At 42.0% G+C, this 6271-nt stretch overlaps 1 pseudogene; it reads right to left on the reverse strand.

The window, feature by feature from the left end:
* LOC144133923 (uncharacterized) overlaps positions 1-1067 on the reverse strand; it is a 44822-nt pseudogene extending 43755 nt beyond the window's left edge.
* Positions 1068-6271: the final 5204 nt, after the last annotated feature.

A 6271-nucleotide genomic window follows, 5' to 3' on the forward strand; every position in this document is an offset into this window, starting at 1 on the left:
GTACATACATTTATTGCTAAGTGGCATGCACTGTTTTCAACCAGCAACAAAAGACACCTTAGAGCTGCCGTTGAGAAGTGCAAAAAATACTAACGCAAATGAAATTTAAATCACGTCTTAGACCTGCCCAATCACAAATGCAGTCACTGTTTTATATGTCAAAGCCTTGCTATGTGCGGTGGTCTACGAAAGCAGGGAGAATATACAGATCAGAAACAATATTTTTTATATATGCAGTACCAGTTGCTGCAGAGTGGATAATGGCGAAAAAAAATAATTGCAGGTGCCTATGCAAGCACACGCGGGCGCGCTCGCACGCAAGCGCGCACACACACACACGCACGCGCGCTTACACACACACACACACACACACACACACACACACACACACACACACACACACACACACACACAAAGCCGAGAATGTACAGCGCTACCAAGAAATAAGGAGACAGTATCATGCCTTTTTCCCAGACTCTATTCGTGCAGTCTTGCTCTGAAGTGAAACCATTTTTTCCATTTTCCGCACGAGCTTGTGTTCGTCCTCTTAAATGAACAAGAAATTTATGGTTGAGAGCAAGTACAAAATGCGCAGCACTCAATAAAGAATTATTTCTTCTTCAATGCCTACAATCCGAGACATGCAGCCCATGTATCATATTTTCCACATTGATATAAGGACTACAAAAAAAATTCCTTACTCGAATGAAAGCATTTGGATGCTGATTCGGGGCAAATGGCAGTTTAATTATTATGGCGTAAAAATTACCGCCGCAATACATCGCTGCACAATCCTTTTCCGCGAGCGCCCTTTGTTCAAATTGGCCTTGTCTAGAATCGGGAACTATACACGCACATGAAGCTGCCAGCACCAGTATTTAACTGACCACACGCATGCAGGTAATTTATAATTCCACAAACGTACGTCTTAAAGAGCGATATGAATATCAAGGCTTACCTGAAACGCCGATGAGTGTAGCAGCGAACGACCCTTCATTTAGCCACTGCACAACAACTTCGCATCCCTCGGCAAGGTCTTCGCCAGACTTGCTGCTGATGCAATTCATTTTCAAGACATCATATGTCCTCTCATCTTCAAAAAACACCACGACGTAAGGGTCAATTGTAGAAAAAAAGGCCGCGCACGGATGAAAGAAAATCCAACGTTTAGACGGTTATAATGTTGGGCAAACCTGGAGCACATTGAACGAGCGCAAATACCCAACGGCCTGAAGGGACCGTAGTCTAACCGCCAAACTGCCAGAACATGACGCGCGCTGACGCGTTTTTTTTTCTCATATAGTTTCGGTTTCAGTCATCTAAGCGCACGCGTTTTGGTCTGTTTAGGTCGCGTGCGGCATAAAATATGACTATATGAAATATGACGGGCTTGCGAAAACGAACTAAGCAGCGACCGGTTTTCTGCAGTTTTTAAGCACCGTACATACATGAGTTGAATTCGTCTGTGGTATCACAACTGCCATACGAAGATTGAAACCGAAACCAAACAACCTAAAAAATTGATTTAAGAAATGTTTATTGTTGTTTAGCGCAATCCATGTTACTTTTCGTGTTTAGTAATTTGCTGTGCATCCCCTTACATACATACTACACAACTGAAATTTGGTGTCCTTACTCCTTTATAAAGCCTTTGGCGGAGCTTTCTTCAGATGTCTTCTATCCACATCCAAATCCAAAAGGGCTTGGCGGCGTTCGGTTCTTGGTTCTAGTTCGGTTAGGGTGCCTCAATCGATGCGCGCGCCTGGCGCGCGGCCCGCGCATCGAGGAACCCTAAGTTCGGTGTGTTCGTTGCGCACAGTTGTTCCTGCGGCCAGCACAGCGATTCATGGTACTGTGTCTACGCCTGTCGGCCTGCTCAACGAACAACACTTAGAGTACGCCAGAGTGAACAACTCAGCGACGTAAGTATACATATCACCGAAATGAGCATGCTTAAGGACAGCTAGAACTTTGTGCTGCGTGACAAATAGCGAACTAACGTGCGTACCTGCTTTGTTTCTGCCACTGTGCTTGGGCTTTTATCATTCGTTTCGCTGTGCTGCAGCACATGAGCGAATGGATTATCTGTGACAGCCGCTACGTGCGTTAAAGTCTTGTATATTTTGCTCCGCCTGGCACTGCTCTAGCACAAATGACCCCACCACGTGTTCGGAAATGCATGGCACACACTACTGTTTCGTGTTTCGATTTCATGTACTGGGAGGACCAAAAGTTAACGGGACGTGCGCGTACATGCTCTATCCGCTGGCAATATCACACGGCTGTTTCGCGAGGCAGAGCTATAAACTTTTTTTTTTCTGAAAACATGCGTCCTGTAAAACTTCAATTGTGATATTACCATGCGTATGGCGTGGCAGTTTTGTTACAGAGTATGTCTGAATTTTTTCCTATCACATAATTTCATTGCTTGTTCAAGTAAAAAAACTTGCTTGTGCATGAAAGGTGTATAGATTTTACGCTCCAATGTTTTATCAAATTGTCTAGGGTACTATATGCTTGACAAACTATTTCAAACACTTTGCTCTTATTCCGTTAGGTACAAGAACTGTTGTGCTTTCGTTACCACTCAAAGATGGATCCAAGCAGAAAGCGCGGCAATTACAAAAAGTACCTGTGGAATGCAGGACAACTAGTAGTCTACACTTTTCACAAGATCTTGACTCAGTACATTGATTCAGACATGTATATAGGTAATGGTTGCTGCATGAAAGCAGACAGCTCACTAGTATACATGGGCAATGGATGCATTAACCTTCAAATCACTGTCTCATATTTAAACCAGAAATGTGTTGAACTTGCTTAGCTGCTTTAAAAAATAAATTATCACTCTGAAATGTTAGTTTCGTTCTCATTAGAAAGTTCAAGCAGAATAAAAACTGTTGATTTAAATGCTTGTTTATGATTAGTAAAATGTGCGATTGGAGGGAATACGAGGCCAAGAAAGCTATAACTGTCTGTAGTAGCAGTGAGAGGCACGCCTTCCTGTGTTGCTTTTGGCAAAAAGCTCTCTTGCATTTCATGTGAAACATTTCATGTTAAACATAGCTACATGTTTTGTCTGTTGCGTGAGTTTTGGGTGCCTTATCGCCTTCATGTTTCTGACTAATTTGGAACAGGCGACCTTCTTTGTCATTTTAGATTTCATGTAAAAGTTAACACTTTTGTTTAACTCTTCATCTGTATAAACTAAAATTTTGTAGTAGTGAAAGGAAACATCATTTTTTATGCTGTTCTCATATGTGCACTCTTTGATTCTTTATTTCTCTTAGATTGCACTGAAATCTAAATGAGGTGCAGATGGTACTAGGCTCAAATTGATTAACATGCCTTGACTCGAACTTTTGCTCCATGTGACCAGAAACATACCTTCACTTGAATCGCTCCTCGAGTTTTGGAAAGCTTGATGTCCTCAAGTTGCGCCGTTGTTAACTTGAGCGCTCCTCAATCGCTGCTCTGCTTATATGAGGGTTGATAACGGCGCTCACCTTGTACCGGTGGCAACTGTGGAACTCTGACTCGAACTATTTCATATTGCACTCGTCCGTACACTCATTCTGTTGATCAGTTCATATCAACTGAATTCATTGGCAGCTTTCTTACCAGGCCTCCTAGTACTAATTCCATGAAGAATGAGGAAGTGTCATCAGGGACTGAGATTTTGTTGTTGGAAAAACAAGCCTTGGAGAGAAGCTGACTTACAGATAGCTGCAAATTGTTTATTGCTAGAGCAACGGAGATGCTAGCGGGTTCATTTCGGCGGCTGGCACGGCAGAGCCTCAAGTGCCTCCACCTTCCCCTGGGCCGCTTTTCTGAGTGCCTGCTGGCCTGTTTCTGTACTGGGAAAGGAAGCAAATGGGAAGTGTTTTGTTGCTTGTGAAAGTTGTTTAGAAGACTCAGTATGACGAAATATATATGTTACATAGAGCGGCATTCTGATTGTGGGCCATTCACGCCACCTCGAGTGGAAGGAGATTTCTTTAGGAGGCTTTCTTCACTGAAATATTGAAATCATGAATCATGATTGACCCAAGAGTGAAGGAGCGGCTGTTTTCTCTATGTTTGTGAAAATGGTCGTAAAAGTATCTGCTGCGTTCTGTAATAGCCAGCACATTAGATTCCCAGGTATTAGCCACTGCTATGCCATAGTTAAAATGCTACACATTCCCATGCTCTGATAAAAGTGACACCAAGGTCAAATAAGGAGTTGGCTGTATTGCCGACTAATTCTATTGATAAATGATATTTTTCACTGAAAACAGAGCCTTTATAAACTACATAAAAAAGTACACATGTTACCACTACCTGCCATTTTTTTTTCAAATGAGGTGCATAAACAGCCGCACTTTTTTCGATTTATTCATATATATTAGTCCACACTGGTTTCCATTTCATTGAAGTCATTTTATGTTACCTACGTATTGGACACACACACATTACACACAATTTTATTCTTGCTAAACATCAGAGACCAGCATGTGAGCTGTGTGCAGAAGAGATGACAATAATGCACATTTTATGCTCGTGTAATGGACTGGATAAACTGAGGAAAAAACACTTCCCAGATTTTTTTTGAGAAACATATTCCATTCCATCCCAGCCTAATCTTAGGACAAGGTTCACTCGTCAATATCTCATGTGTCATTTCATTCTTGAAAGAAGCAAAGCTTTTAAAGCAGATATGATTTTTTAAACAACCCTTTTGATATCTCTCACCTATATACACACAAAACATTGCGTTTGGCGCATGATGCCCTTAGTATCCTAGTGCCATTAAACCCAGCCCAACTGAATATTGGTTTTCACTTCAGTTGTTGGTAGCTAATTTCAATAAAAAAGCAAGAATATATTTTTGTTGTTAAAAAGAGATGTGAAGAGTGCCATGAAATACCAAGAAATTTATCTCTTCTAAAAATTGCAGTTTAATCAAATTGTCCTCAGTGTGCCTTCAGGCATGGCCCTACCTGCATATCGCAACATTGTGCAGAAAGTCTTTTATGTCCCTTTTTGATTCCTTTCATTACATTACATTTCCTGTGCTTTGCCATTCTTTGCTTTGTTATCCGCTTGCTTCATATTGTTACAATTGGAGGAAAAGGTATATTGTACCATTGAGAGCATGTTAATATTGTTACAATTATAGGATAATGTATAATGTGCCATTGATAGCATGCTCACTGGGGCGCAACCAGAAGCGAGCTTGAGCATGCTCACTGGGGTGCAACCAGAAAACCAGAAGCGAGCTTGACTTGGCTTCAAGTAGGAGTACTTCAAGGAGTACAAGCCCATAATTGATTTGATACAAATTTTCGTGTGAAGTACAAACACTTATAATTTGTATTTTAGCTTCCACGGGAAACCTGCCGGCGCTGGCAAGCATTGTTTGCAGCAAACTCCAGCGAGGCTTCTGGCTTCAGTGAGACTTCTGGTTCCAGCGAGACTCCTAGCCACTGCGTTAGTGGCACTTCGTCACCCTCAGCGCTGGACGATGGACAGGGTGATATATCCAGTGCTGCCTCATGCAGTGATAGTGAGGAGGATGATCCAATGAACTGTTCCACATCTGAGATTGATTCTGCAGGTTCTGGTAACCCAATCACTTCTGGGAGCCCCGACACTACAAGCGTGCACTTTTTGAGGGCAGTGCTTTCAGCAATGTTGACGCATGCCTCATTTTATTGGTACTGTTTTTTAAGGTTAAACTAACCAGAGAGTGTTTGGACCAGATTTTGTTCAATTTTTCAGCTCTGTTGCCATCTTCCAACACATTTCCAAACACAACATTTAACTTCTTCAAGTTGTTGTCAGGATTTCAAATAGGCACAGTAGTGCAAACACACTTTTTTTGCAAAAACTGTCAGGAATATCTCGAAGTGGGCATGACAGCCTGCCCCAACGGGGATTAGAAGTGCCAAGATACGCGTGGAAGTTTTTTACATATGAGGTTGACTGACACATAACTTGAAAACGACAAAATATATAAGTATTTTATGAAAAGAGTGAGTTCAGCCAGTGATCACCCTCTAGAAGACATTGCGGATGGCGCAATGTACCAAGGCAATGCTGCCCACTCATCAGAATTTAACTTCACGCTCCTCTGGAATACTGATGGTGTACAGGTATTCAAGAGTTCCGTAAGATCCCTTCGGCCAGTCCACTGTGTTATCCCTGAACTTCCGCCTCTCATTCGAAAAAAATTTCATATCCTGACACTCTTGTGGTTTGGTGTGAAAGCATTGTTGAACACATTCCT

The sequence above is a fragment of the Amblyomma americanum genome, chromosome 5, assembly GCF_052857255.1.
Source record: "Amblyomma americanum isolate KBUSLIRL-KWMA chromosome 5, ASM5285725v1, whole genome shotgun sequence".
In the NCBI taxonomy this organism is placed as follows: domain Eukaryota; kingdom Metazoa; phylum Arthropoda; class Arachnida; order Ixodida; family Ixodidae; genus Amblyomma; species Amblyomma americanum.